The 14,080-nt window shown below is 36.1% G+C and overlaps 1 protein-coding gene across 1 annotated transcript in view; it reads left to right on the top strand.

Moving 5' to 3' along the window:
• The window catches only part of LOC114332127 (N-sulphoglucosamine sulphohydrolase), a 68,282-nt gene that overhangs the window by 3,998 nt on the left and 50,204 nt on the right, over positions 1-14,080 (top strand). The window lies entirely within an intron of this gene.

Genomic DNA, 14,080 nt, shown 5'->3' with positions numbered 1-14,080 from the left:
ACAATAAGACAAGTGGTGGTACACAATGAGTCAAGTGTTATTATTTCAATAATTTGTTAAAATAAATACACAGATTATTTCATTCATAGGAGATTCTGACCAATAGAAAGCTACAGAAATCTGAATTAAATCGATAATTTTTGATAATCTCCCGTCGTTAAGTATATTACGTCAGATGCCCTTCGTTGCTACGAAAAAATACATTCAGTGACATTAATGACAATTAATGTTTTAAAAATTATAAAAGTGACGACTTTCAATCGTCAAATATTTATAAAAACTGTGTGTTTAATGGTATTTACATAAATAAATTACAATAAAATTTTGGTTTTGAACAGTTTTATTCATGAAATAATCGCAACAAATTGCACTCGACCTCTGAAATTAATATAGAATTTTTGCTCTCGTGACACTTTGACATAATTTTACTCGCCTTCGGCTCGTGAAATTAAAACTGTCAAAGTGTCACTCGGGAAAAATTCAATAATTTCAGAGCTCTTGTGCAATTACTACTAAGTGTATTTTTTATTATTGAAAATAGCAATTTTACAGGTACAATAGAAAAACTGAAATGAAAGAAAATTTTAACGGATATTAATTATTAGTTATTCAAGCTTTACATCAAATTTGAAATAAGATGCAAGGCGCTTGTTTTTTGATCTACATTTTTTGGTTTTGGTAGAATTGATACAACGTCTGACCTTGCTACTGCAGCAATGTCTTCAACCAAAGGAAAAATAAAGCAGCCTTGAAGCTTACCACTTTTTCTTAAAAGTGACACTTCAAATTCATTATCGTCTAATGTCTTAAGAACTTTAGCAACATAAAATATATTGTTTTCAAATTTCACTAATACAAAACTATCAATGGAAATTTCTGTACTAGCATCAATGCCATAATCGTCTTCCAACTGTAAATTTTCACATTCATCGCCAGAAGAATCATCGTAATTGATTAGTTCTTCACTCTCCTCGGATGAAGTGCTATCATTTCGTTTATTTTTGTTCTGCTTTGATGCTGAGCCGCTTGCCATATTTAAATTGACCTTAACTCGTTTATTATTCTGAGGAGTCAATTTTTTGGTTGTTACTTGCAGTTTTAACTGATCCAAGTCAGGTGTGTTAGTTAAAATTGCACTCTTTTTAGTTTTCCTTGCCTTCACACCTTTTCTCTTTTCTGCTTTTGGAAATCCTTTAAACTCATGAGGGGAGATGAAAGAACTTGAATTCGCAGATGATACTATTGACTTTGAGTTTTGAGACATTATCGGGTTTTCAGGTGTCTTTGGTGGGGATACTTCTTGATTTTCAGGTGTCTTCGATGAGGATGATATAACTTGATTGGAAAGCACACTAGACATTTCTGCCGACTTTGGTTGTGGATTTGGCTGTTCAGTTTCATTTGGTCTATCAGTCACATAACTGCCAATGAAGTCAGCTTCAGAAAAAATGTCTCTATTAAGGGGAAAAATTCCCGTTTTATTAAAACCTGACAGAATATTAGTAGGTGTTAATGCTTTCATATGTGCCTCTCCTACACATTGTGCTATCTGGCATATTGAAATAGGTTTACCAGGATGGTTCAGCAACCATGAGTCTATAGTGGCATTGTAATACGCTTTAAAGGGAGAGAAAATTGAAACATCAAGGGGTTGCAGTTTGCTACTACAATGTGGAGGCAGAGTCAGTATGATTACACCATTATCCTTTGCCAGTTGAACAACTTGATATGTTACGTGACTCTCATGATTGTCGTAGATCAGTATGGAAGGGCTTTCAATTGAACTGTTGCTAAACTTGATGAAATGTTTCATAACTTCGACAAACAGCTATTCATCCATCCACTTGGATTTGCCAAACCCAGTGTGCCAGGTGGAGCTCTTTGTGTCATATGCTCCTTATAATATTTCCTTGAAAAAACCATAACAGGAGGCAGAAACGTACCATTCGCACATACAATTTCACATGTAGTAATAAGAATACCCCTTTCACCGCTAGTACAACTATTCAGCTGTTTTACACCTTTCTCTGCCACGACTTTCTTAGGTTTCTGCACTGTTGATGTATTAGCCTCTTCAAGGTTATATATCCTGATATTAGACACAGCTGATGGATATCTAGAATAAACGGCATGTAAATTGTCGAAGAACTTGTTGACATTGTGTGGATTAAATGATGTTAATCTTGATAAACTGCAACCCTCTGGTTGACGTATACTAAGGTTCCCATGCCTATTTAAAAATGAACGGAACCATTGGAGTCCAGCTATTTTATCTTTGATCCAATTCGCTGGAACTGGAATATTGTTTTTAATTGCCATATCATATGCTACCTTTCGTGCTTGAATGGTTGTTAACCCGTAGCTCATTTTGCTACAAGTTTTGATATAGTCATAAAGAGAAATTTCCTGTTCCTCTGAAAACACACGTCGTACAGCATAATTGGGTTCCATTCGATCATCATCTGGATTAGTACGTTTTTTTGCGACATATCTTTGTAATGTCTGAAATTTTACTCCGTGTTCAACGGCAGCAATTCTTAATGATTTTCCGTTCAAAACATCTTGTCCCGGCACTTGCCATATCATCGGAGCTGAATGTTGCTCGAGTCCTTAGTTTTTCTTTGCGCACCATGTCTGTAAAAAACATAATAAACTTTCATTCTACTTATACAACATGACATGATATTATCATTATAGCATAAACACTTAATTTTAGTAGTACACAATGGGACAGTCTCATTGTGTACTATCACCCGGTGTCTCATTGTGTACCTACCAAGTAGCATTGTTGTAAACAAATGCAAATAATCATATTTAATTTTTAGTTTTGAGACACGACTATTTGAGGTTAGACTAACTTAACTGTGGTATTTCACACATACACTTGCAAATTGACTCAAATCAACAATAATTAGTTCTAATAATAAGTCAACAAAACTATATAAAAATTAAACAGTTTATCACTGTAACTTTTACGGGGTCACGAATGAAATGGTGGTATTTTGACTGGCGTTGTAAAATGACATTTCTGAGATAATGTTGGTTGCAGAATGCAGAATTGAAACTTGGCGGTAAATTTAAAAAAAATTAGAATGTCTTATTGTGTACCATGTCTCATTGTGTACTACTCTCCCCTACACAAAAAATGGACAGGAAATAATCCTAGAAAAGACCGAATATTTAACAACTGAACAAGAACCAGTAAGAAACTTGGAAATGGACGATAATAGGAAAATTAACGGCACTGAAAAATTCAAATACTTAGGATTCATACTCTCAAAGAATGGAACCACCGAGCAAGAGATAACCAGCAGATTAGTACGGACAAAAACATGTATTAAACAAATGAACCGGGTATTGTGGGTTAGACAGATTACCAGAAATACAAAGAAGAGAATATACAGGGTGTTCAGGAACTCTACCGACAAACGAAGACAGGATTTCCCAGTCCCAGATAATTTTAAGACAATTTAACCGAATTCACCTAGTCCGAAAATGCTTCCTAAAGGCAAGCGTCCACAGACCCGCATCGGACGCATCGTACGCATCGGATTAATTTTTCACACTGCGTCCACTGTATCGGCAGCGATCGGATTGCCGATGCCACTACCTGCTAGGGTAGAAAAATTACTAAGGTAGACTTTAAAATTGGTTGTTTATTTAATTTAATAATTAATTGATGCATATTAACTACATTTATTAGTATGGTAAAATATGATGGTTTAATGTATCTGTTTAGTAATAGGTCTAGATCCCGCGTATGAAAAAAAAGTTGATTAATAGCAAGCTGAAAATTTGTTAATAGCTTAAGGGTGTCTAGTCGGACAGACTTTGATATATGAGAACACTGGAACAGAATTGTGGAACAGGTTAAAAATTTGGAACGGTCAGACCACGAAAACGGCGTATGTATTTTGTCCGACAGAACAGACTTAAACTCTCCGAACAGAGATTAAACTCTCATGCAAAAATCAGACTGCTATTTATCACCAAATGGGCGTTTTAATGAGTTGAACATGTAGAATATGTCAAATGACAGGTGATAAATAGCAGCCTGATTTTTGCATGAGAGCTTAATCTCTGTTCGGAGAGTCAAATGCAAATTAGCCGTAGATTAGCTCCCACTGGGCCAAGCGAAATTCCGAACAGAGTGCGTGGGGTGCGTCCACTGGTCGGCATTTCCAATGATTCATCGGCACGCATCGCAAAAGTTGCCTCTCGAAGCAACCCTTCGGCATTACCGATGATGCGATGCGTACGATGCGGATCAGTGGACGCAGTTACATAAGTTTTTGTACAAGGCAAACTAAAATCCGTTGCGTACGATGCGGGTATGTGGACGCTTGCCTTAAACGAGCTAGAGCTCTTTGAAGATGGTGTCATTTAATTAGTTTTTTTTAAATACCTAGGGGAAAGGCGGGAAAAACGGGGGAGCTGCCTAAAACGGGGTACCCCCTTTTTTTTCAATATCACTCGCTCGATATATACGACGTTAATGAAATTATATTATAGACGCCTGTTTACACCTTCTGTCATATAGCAGATATAATTAACTGTTAGTCGATTGTTGTAAACAGTACATGTGCGTTTTTAGTTAACCAAGTTATAATATCGGCCGAAAAATAATCCATCGTTATTATTACTAAAACAATTTATTATTTAATATTATTACTTCCAATTAACAGTGAATGTGTTCTACGAGTATTCGTTTGTCATTATGTTAAAAAATAAAAACTTGTAATAATTTAAACAGGTCATAATCTCAAAATCTGCTCTTTGGGCAAAACGGGGGTACCAATAGGTAGGGTAAAATGGGGTACCCTTTTTACCATACCTATTGGTAGTCTTTACCCTTTTTACCATACCAAGTAAGATAGCCGATGATCAAACCAAATCACAGACGAGTAAGAAATCGCAATTGAATAAAACTAAAAAAGTAGAGTCAGATTCAGAAGGCGAAGATAGTGACACTGACTGGTTCTGCGGAAACTTTTATTTAAGTTCCACAGAAGGATGGATAAGCTGATCCAGTTGCCTTAAATGGGCTAAAAATTAATGTGCAGGTGTAGAAGATGAGGATGACGAAGCAGTACTTGTATGCGAATTTTGTCAATAACTTTTTCTTGGTTTTAATTTGGTACCCCATTTTACCCTATATGACGGGCATAATGGGGTACTTCACATTATTTTTTGTTTTTTTATATGATAAGAAAATCTTTTACTTTTTTTAACTTTAAGTTATATTAATCAATAGTTACTACTATAACAATGGTATTTGGCTTATTTCCAGACCTTAAAAGTTACATATGTGTTTTAAATCCTAATTTAAACCTTAAGTACCCCATTTTGCCCGGGTTTCCCCTACCTCCAGAACGCTTCTATTTAGAAAAACGAAAATTGGTATGCGTATTTACTTTCCAGAAATGAATCGATTCCATCCATTGCGAATTTCTAGTACCGGTCATAGGCGTCCGTTTTGGGTAGGGCAACGGTTATTTTATCGCATAACTTTTTTGTCTTTAACTTTTAAGCATTTTTGACACAGAATTATTAAACTTTAAGGTATTATAGTACTAAAAGGTACTCTTGCTTCTAATCGGTAGGACACACCGTTTTCTAGAAAAATCGATTTGAAAGTTCTGCGTTTTTGGAATTTGAAAAAAAATTGAAAAAAATTGAAAAAAAAAGATATACTTAACTAACTTAAAGCAAGAGTAACTTTTAGTACTCGAGTACCTTATAATTTAATAATCTAGTGTCAAAAATGCTTAAAAATTAAAAACAAAAAGTTATGCTAGAAAATAACTGTTGACCTACCCAAAACTGACGCCTATGACCGGTACTAGAAATTTGCAATTAATGAAATCGATTCATCTCTGGAATATAAATAAATGTACCAGTTTTCGTCTTTCTAAATAGTTTTCTTTTTTATTTTTTTTTATATTCAAAAAACGAAAAATTTTCAAACCGATTTTTCTAGAAAACGGTGTATTCTATCGACTTAAATAAAGAGTACCTTTTAGTACTATAATACCTCACAATTTAATAATTCAGGGTAAAAAATGCTTAAAAATTAAAGCATAAAAAGTTATGCGGAAAAATAACCTTTGCCCTACCCAAAACGGACGCCTATGATCGGTACTAGACATTCGCAATGGATGGAATAGATTTATCTCTGAAAGATAAATACGCGTACCAATTTTTGTTTTTCTAAATAAAAGCGTTCTGGAGGATTTAAGAAAAACTCATTACAAGACGCCATCTTCAAAGAGCTCTAGCTACCTTAGGAAGCATTTTCGGACTAAGTGAATTGGGTTAAATTGTCTTAAAATTATCTGAAGGATCTTCTGTCTTCGATTGTCGGTAGAGTTTCTGGACACCCTGTATAACACCTTGGTACGTAAACAAACAAATGAAATAGATAATGCGGAAAAATCCCCTTACGAATAATTCACACACCTTGGTACGTAGTGTAATGGCTACTAATAGTCTATGGAGCAGAGAATTGGGTAATAAACAAACGAAACAGGTCCAAAATTATAGCAACTGAAATGGAGTTCATGAGAAGAAGCTGCAGAGTGACAAGAATAGATCTCATTAGAAATGAGGAGATAAAACGAAGAATGGCAGTAGAACAAGATATACTCAGTTACATCGAAGAAAAGCGTTTAATTTGGTATGGACATGTGAGAAGAGCAGATCGTATAAGGTGAATATCAAGAATTTCGGATTGGAGCCCAATAGGAAAGAGAAGAAAAGGTAGACCCCGAAGATTATGGAGGGATGAAGTGGACGAGGGCATGGAAAGACGAGACCTTAGAGACGGAGAACGGCAGAACAGAAACGACTTAAGACATTGGCTGAAAGAAGGAAGGGGCGACAGCTGTAAAATCCTTGTACATGTAGATAGATAGAGAGAAAAGCAAAAATGTCGCCGATTTCATTAGTGAATCTTCCGTTAAATAACTATCTTGTAGGACTCCACTGCTTCTAAGACTGTCTATGCTCTTCTAGGTACGCTTAGAACCAGAACCAGATCGTATGAAAGTTGATCCAGAACTTCTTCTTCTTTCTTCTTTTAGCCCATTTCTATCCAACTTTGGACATAGGCCTTCCCCAAATCTTTCCATTTCCGTCTGTCCTTGGCTGCGTTTTCCCAGTTAGTTCCTGCAGCTTTTACAATATCGTCCTTTCATCGCATCTGAGGTCTTCCTCTTCCTCTTTTTCCTGTCCATGGTCTCCAGTTTTGTATTTCAGCATTCCATCTTTTATCTTCCTGTCTCGCATTGTGGCCCGCAAATCTCCATTTTAACCCTGTTATATGTTCAGTTACATTTTTTACTTTTGTTTTCTCTCTTATCCATTTGTTTGATTTTCTGTCTTGTAGTTTTATTCCCAACATGGATCTTTAAATTTTTCTCTGAGTTATTTCAATTTTGTTTATGTTGGCCTTTGTTAATGTCCATGTTTCTGAGCCATACGTCAGAACAGGAAGGATGCACTGGTCAAATACACGGGTTTTTAGGTACTGTTGTATCTTTGTACTTTTTAGTATCCACCTTAACTTTCCAAATGCTGCCCACGCCAATCGGATTCTTCTCTGTACTTCAATTGTTTGGTTCTCTTTATTAGCTTTGATTATTTGACTCAGGTATATATATATTCGAGTCGATCAGATTAGCCAAGCGGACTGAGGCGCACGATTGACAATCTATAGTGGATATGCGGTCGAGACGATCGAGGTTCGTGCCCCAGCCCGGTGAATAGAAAAATAAAAAGGCTGACGTCGTAGTCTAAAATTCTAAAAAGAATCTACGACTTGGTCTGGAATAAGCTGGTGTCTGATCGGCCTATGGAGGAGCAGTACGGCAAGGGATAAGGGCTTGCGGCTCGGTGACACTCCTCCATAGATCCCTACCGGAAGGGCGTTGACGCCTACAAAACGGTGTATATATATATATATATATATATATATATATATATATATATATATATATATATATATATATATATTCGTCAACAACCTCAATATTGACATTATTTATATTTAGATTTATTCTGTCGTTTGTATTTGTCATGATTTTGGTTTTACTCATGTTCATTTTTAATCCTATCTTCTCTGATGCGTGTGCTAGTTGAGTCAGCATTGTAGCTAGTTCTTCTTGGTTGGTTGTAATAAGGACAACATCATCGCAATATCTGAGGTTATTGAGATTCTTCCCGTTTATGTTGAAACCCATGTCTTCCCATTCCAGTTCTTTAAAGGCGTCTTCCAGAGCTAGGGTGAAGAGTTTTGGGGATATTACATCTCCTTGTCTTACTCCTCTACGTATTTCTATGGGATTAGTTTTGTTTGTTTTATTTTCCCATTCGACTGTCATAGTTGCTGTTTTATAGATGTTATGTAAGAGTTGCCTGTACCTGGAGTCTATTCTGCTGTTATTTAGAGCTTTTTCTATCGCCCATATCTCGACACTATCGAACGCTTTTTCATAGTCTACAAAGGCTAAACATAAATCTAGGTTGTATTCGTTTGCCTTCTCTATCAATATTTTCATAGTGAGGAGATGATCTATGGTACTAAACCTTTTCTGAAACCTGCTTGTTCAACTGGCTGATAACTGTCCATTTTATTTGTTAGTCTATTGATTATAATTCTAATAAATAGTTTGTACATTTGTGAGAGTAGTGAGATAGGTCTGCAGTTTTTTAAGTCTCTTTTGTCTCCTTTTTTGAATAGCAGTATTGTAATACTCTCATTCCAGTCGTGAGGTATTTCTGCCTTGTGTAGACATAGATTAAATAGGAGTTTTAGCTCCTCTATAATAGCTTGGTTACCTTCCGTAAGCATTTCAGCAAGGATACCATCTGGACCGGCAGCTTTGTTATTTTTCATTTGAGATAGGGCGGTTTCGATTTCATGGACGTCTATATCGGGTAGAATTTCAGAGTTGACATTTTTAATTCTTCTTTTTAGACTTTCTTTTGAGTTATTATCAGGCTCCTGTTTTGTGTCATATAATTCGCTATAGAAGGATTCTACTATATTTGTTATTTTCCTTGAGTCGCTTTGCTCCTCTCCATTTTAGTTTTTAAGTGATATTATGACGTTTTTTCCTAGTGATGGGTTTAGACATTTTACTCCGCGATACCTTTCTCTTACTTTCTCTACTTCTGTTTCATTATATTTTCTGATGTCTTCCGTTACCGTAATTTGGGGTAACTTGAGACGATGGGATTACTTGAGACAATTTGGAGACACTATTATTTTTCGTCGATTTGGCATCCCGGTTAACATTGTTAGTGTTGTTTTGATAGCAAAAGGTAGCAAACGTGTGGTTGTTGACCGTTAGTAATTAAATTCTTTTGTCTTCTCTAAGGTAAGTTGATAATTTTTTAATAAACGTCAACTTTAAAACTGCCAAATTTCATATAGTACATAACTTATATAATAATTCTATGACTAATATCCGAAAACAAGCAATTGTTGTAGAAAACGTAACCTCTAATATTAATATTGGTGTGCCGTAAATTTCATTGCGGCGTTGCGAAGTTTATGGTTGCTATAAAATATGAATTCTCAGCCTGAACTTGGTTGGTCAACTTAAGATAACTGTCTCAAGTTACCCCACCACAAATTAGATACTGTAAAAACTAGTTTCTAACCTACCTACTTACCTACCCACCTACTTACTTATCTACTTACCATTTTTTCATTATTGTTTCAGGCTCAGGTATGGTCCGAACCCAAAAAAGAATTTTGGGATCTAGAAAATACCGAAATTTCTCGGAGGAGCAACTTCATAAAGCAGTGGAAGCTGTTAGGTCAGGGATTTCTTTGAGGAAAGCCGAAGAAAAATTTGGAATACCACGATGTTCTATAAATAGAGCAATAAATGGAAAGAACACAGGAAAGGTCGGTAGACTATTTGTTTTAAATGAAGTTGACCAAAATGCTTTAGTAATGTGTCTATGTTCAGCTGGGGATTGGGGCTTTCCTCTCACACTATACGATATTAGGCTCATTGTCAAAGCATTCCTCGACCGTTCTGGAAGAAATGAACATAGATTTAAAAACAACATGCCAGGTAGAAATTTTGTCATGTCTTTCTTGAAGCGTCACCAGAACACTTTGAGTAATAAAATGTGCCAAAACATAAAGAGATCTCGAGCCACAGTCGACCATAACGCCATAAATATTTACTTTGACGAGTTAAATCAGTCAATGGAGGGAGTTCTTTCTCATTCTGTCATTAATTATGATGAAATAAATATGACAGACGATCCTGGTCGTAAAAAAGTTGTTGTTAGAAGAGGGTGTCGACATCCTGAAAGGATTATTGATTTTTATAAGTCAAGTACGTCTGTAATGTTTGCCGCTGCCGGAGACGGGACACTTCTCCCTCCATGTGTAACATACAAAGCTGAGAATCTTTATAATACCTGGACCGAACATGGCCCTAAGGGGACAGTTTATAATAGAAGTAAGAGTGGGTGGTTAACTTTGGAGATATTCGAAGATTGGTTTCGAAAAATTGCCTTGCGCCTTATTTCTCGAATCAAGATAAAGAAGAGAAAAAAATAATGATTGGGCATAATTTGGCGAGCCATATATCCCCATATATAATAGAGGAATGTAAAAAAAACAACATAATCTTCATCCTACTTCCCCCAAATAGCACTGGACTTACTCAGCCGTTAGATGTCGCATTTTTCCGCCCACTTAAAATTAAGTGGCGTGAAACTTTCGATTCTTGGAAAACAAAAAATCGTGGAACTGTACCAAAAGATACATTTCCTCGTTTATTAAAAAAATGTCTGGAGGCAATGGGAGAGAAAAATCTTTCACAAAACGTAATAAGTGGATTTAATGGAGCAGGATTAATTCCACTAAATCGAGGAGAGATCTTGAAGAGGCTTCCAAGTAAACAGGCAGTAGAGGATGGCAAAGAAAGTGAGAATACCGTTGCCTGGGTAACTACATTTCAAGAATATTTAGAAGAATGTAGAAGGGAAGAGACAGATGGTTTAAGAAAACAAACAAAATAGAAATTGAATGTTCCTGCTGGTAGAGGAATCTGTGAAGAGGATATAGTAATTTTGGAAGACAAACCAAAGCCAGAAAAAAAGAAAAGAAGCCAATTAATGGAAAAAAATAAAGAAAAACCATCATCCAGTAAGAAAAGGCAAAAGACAAGTAAAGTAATTATGTCTAGTGAAAGTGTATTTGACGACAGTTCAGATGATGACTGGGATTCATTTCAAGCAAAACAGATTGACAATATTGAAGACAATATTACTGAAGAGACCAATGACCAGGATAATATTTACTCTCATCAAGAAAAACATCCTCTGCAGCCAATAACTAAACAAGTTGGATGCTTTGTCATAGTTAGTTATGACTCAAATTTTTATCCTGGGGTAATTGAAAAGATTGACGGTAAAGGCGCAATAATAAGTGCAATGACAAAGACTTCACGGGAAAACTAGAAATGGGCCAAACCTAAGGATAAACTGTATTATTGCTGGCAGGACATTGTAGAAATAATAGAGGTATTTTTTCAGTACCCGAATTAAAATTGCTGTAATTAATTATTTTTAAATAAAAGTTTTGAGTTCTCTGTCTTTTTTATTAACCCAAAAAAATATTCTGAATGTCTCAATTTAACATAACACTTTATAATCATATTTTCGGTGTCTTCAGTTAAATTGAAAAAACTAATTTCGACTAAATAAACGGAAATATTCTATAAACATATCATAGTTACCTATGCGACTAATGTTTTCAAATAGTTTTTGAACATTAATTTTTTCTCGGTATGTTATAAACTTCAGGTTTAAGTTAAGTGTTAAGTGTCTCAAGTTACCCCAAATTACGGTACCTTCCTTTTAATGGTTTTGTTTAATTCTTTATATTCTCTGCTGTATCTACTGTTTGTTGCTAGAAGTTGTTGTCTTTTTTCCATAAGTTTTCTCGTTTCTCTGCTTATTTTGTTGTGTCTTTGTTTTGTTTTCTTAGCAACCTTTATTCCTGCTTGTATAAGGTTATTCTTTAATGTAGTGTTAATCGCATTAATGTCTGTTGTATCATTTAATATTAGGTTTTCCTTAATGATTTCTCTGAACGCTTCGCCATTTTCTTTTAATTTTTGTTGGTCTATTATTGGTTGTTTCTTAAATCTTCTATTTCTTTCTCTTTTCTGGTCAATCCATATTCGTGCTCTTAAGAGTCGATGGTCACTTCCCGTGGTGAAAGAGTTCAACGCTGTGATGTCTTCGAAGATATGTTTTTTATTTGATAGGAAGTAGTCTATCTCATTTTTTGTTCTACCATCTGGTGATGCCCAGGTCTATTTCTGGTTTGCCTTCTTCTTAAAAAAAGAGTTTATGGCATACAAATCCAGAACTTGCTTCTCTTAAAATCTTAAAAGGCTTTCAAGTGACCCTTGTCGAGGGCCATGAAGATTAAGATATCGTTGGAGACGATCCCGGACTTTTTCGATCCGATTATAGTAATTTGCAATTTTATTTCTACTTGGTGAGGTCAGACATTATCATCCACAAGAACAAAATTAGATCAAACTAAAGAGCAAATGGCACAGTAATCAGGTGAATGACTAATGTGGTATATCTGTGACTATTTATTGTTTGTTTGCCAGGAATAAGGAGCTAGATGCCTGTCAGTAAAAGATCTTTCTCCACATCCAAGATTTGGAGCCATATTTTGTTTGAGTTATCTGCTCTGCAAAGTAACGGTTCGCCACAAGAAAATGGAACGAACCATTAACAGTGTTGATTGTTCGTTATTAAACACTGAATAGGTATTTGAAAAAAAAAACAAAAGCGGAAGTGAAATGGAGGCAAGTGAAAACGAAAATGTTGATTAAACATATGAAAATGCAGCAGTAAAAAAGAAGAATTGCTCCTGGAAGCGGTATCTAATCAAATTGGATCCAGATTGCTAAGTAAGCTAAATAAGAGATATGTACCTACCAATAAAACATTTTTTTCGAAAGCCATCTGTTATGATCCGGTCGTACTGTAACCAATTGACTTATTACGAGGGTCATTTTTTTTAAACCTCCGTTTGTCCATAAAAAATTCCCGTGAAGCGTTTCGCCATTGCGGTGCGCAGTGGGCGACAGCGCATCTCCCCCGCTACACTCTACATTAATCCCGACTTCCAGGCATCAGTCTGTACTGTGCTATACACGAAACAACATGGCCGCGACAATTAGTTCTCCCGCCAAGTGTGAATTACGCGCTGTCATTCGCTTTTTGCAGGCAGAAGGCAATAGTACAGCTGCAATTCATCGAAGGATGTGTCAAGTGTACGTAGAAGGGTTTATGAGTGATGGAGTTGTGCGTGAATGGTGCCGAAAATTCAAAGAAGGACGAGATGATGTGCATGTCGAAGGGGGTCAAGGTCGCAATTCTGTCGTTACAGATGAGCTTGTTCAACGTGTTGATGAAGCGGTGAGAAACAACCGTCGCTTCACTTTAGCATCGTTGGCAATGGAATTTCCACAAGTTTCATTTGACACACATCCTTGATGTATCAAATGAAAGCGAATGACAGCGCGTAATTCACACTTGGCGGGAGAACTAATTGTCGCGGCCATGTTGTTTCGTGTGTAGCACAGTACAGACTGATGCCTGGAAGTCGGGATTAATGTAGATTGTAGCGGGGGAGATGCGCTGTCGCCCACTGCGCACTCGTACATATGTATGGTGAATGATTACCATATGTTTTTGGAGTGACTTGAAGTCTTAAAAAAGTGTTTGTGACTTGCTGTTGTGACTGTTTCAGGTTCTCTGCTACAGAGTTTTCTAAAAGGCACCAGAGTCATAAAATTAAACCCTTTATGACTCTTACTACTTGTTTTCCGCAGTACTTTAGCCCTATAAGCGCACGTCCGTCCTTCCGTCCAATAAACATTTTGCCATGTGCTTGACCGGGTGTACTTTCTTCGTAAGAGTTACGTTTGGATCAGGCTTTTTTCCGATTGCGGAGGGTGCTTTTGGTTCTAATCCGAAAAAATTTGTTGCTGATCTTCTGCAAGTTTATCAGCTCTTTCAT

This window comes from Diabrotica virgifera, chromosome 3, assembly GCF_917563875.1.
Source record: "Diabrotica virgifera virgifera chromosome 3, PGI_DIABVI_V3a".
Lineage (NCBI taxonomy): Eukaryota > Metazoa > Arthropoda > Insecta > Coleoptera > Chrysomelidae > Diabrotica > Diabrotica virgifera.
The sequence above is the reverse complement of the archived record's forward strand: the minus strand, read 5'-3'. Positions and strand labels throughout refer to the sequence as shown.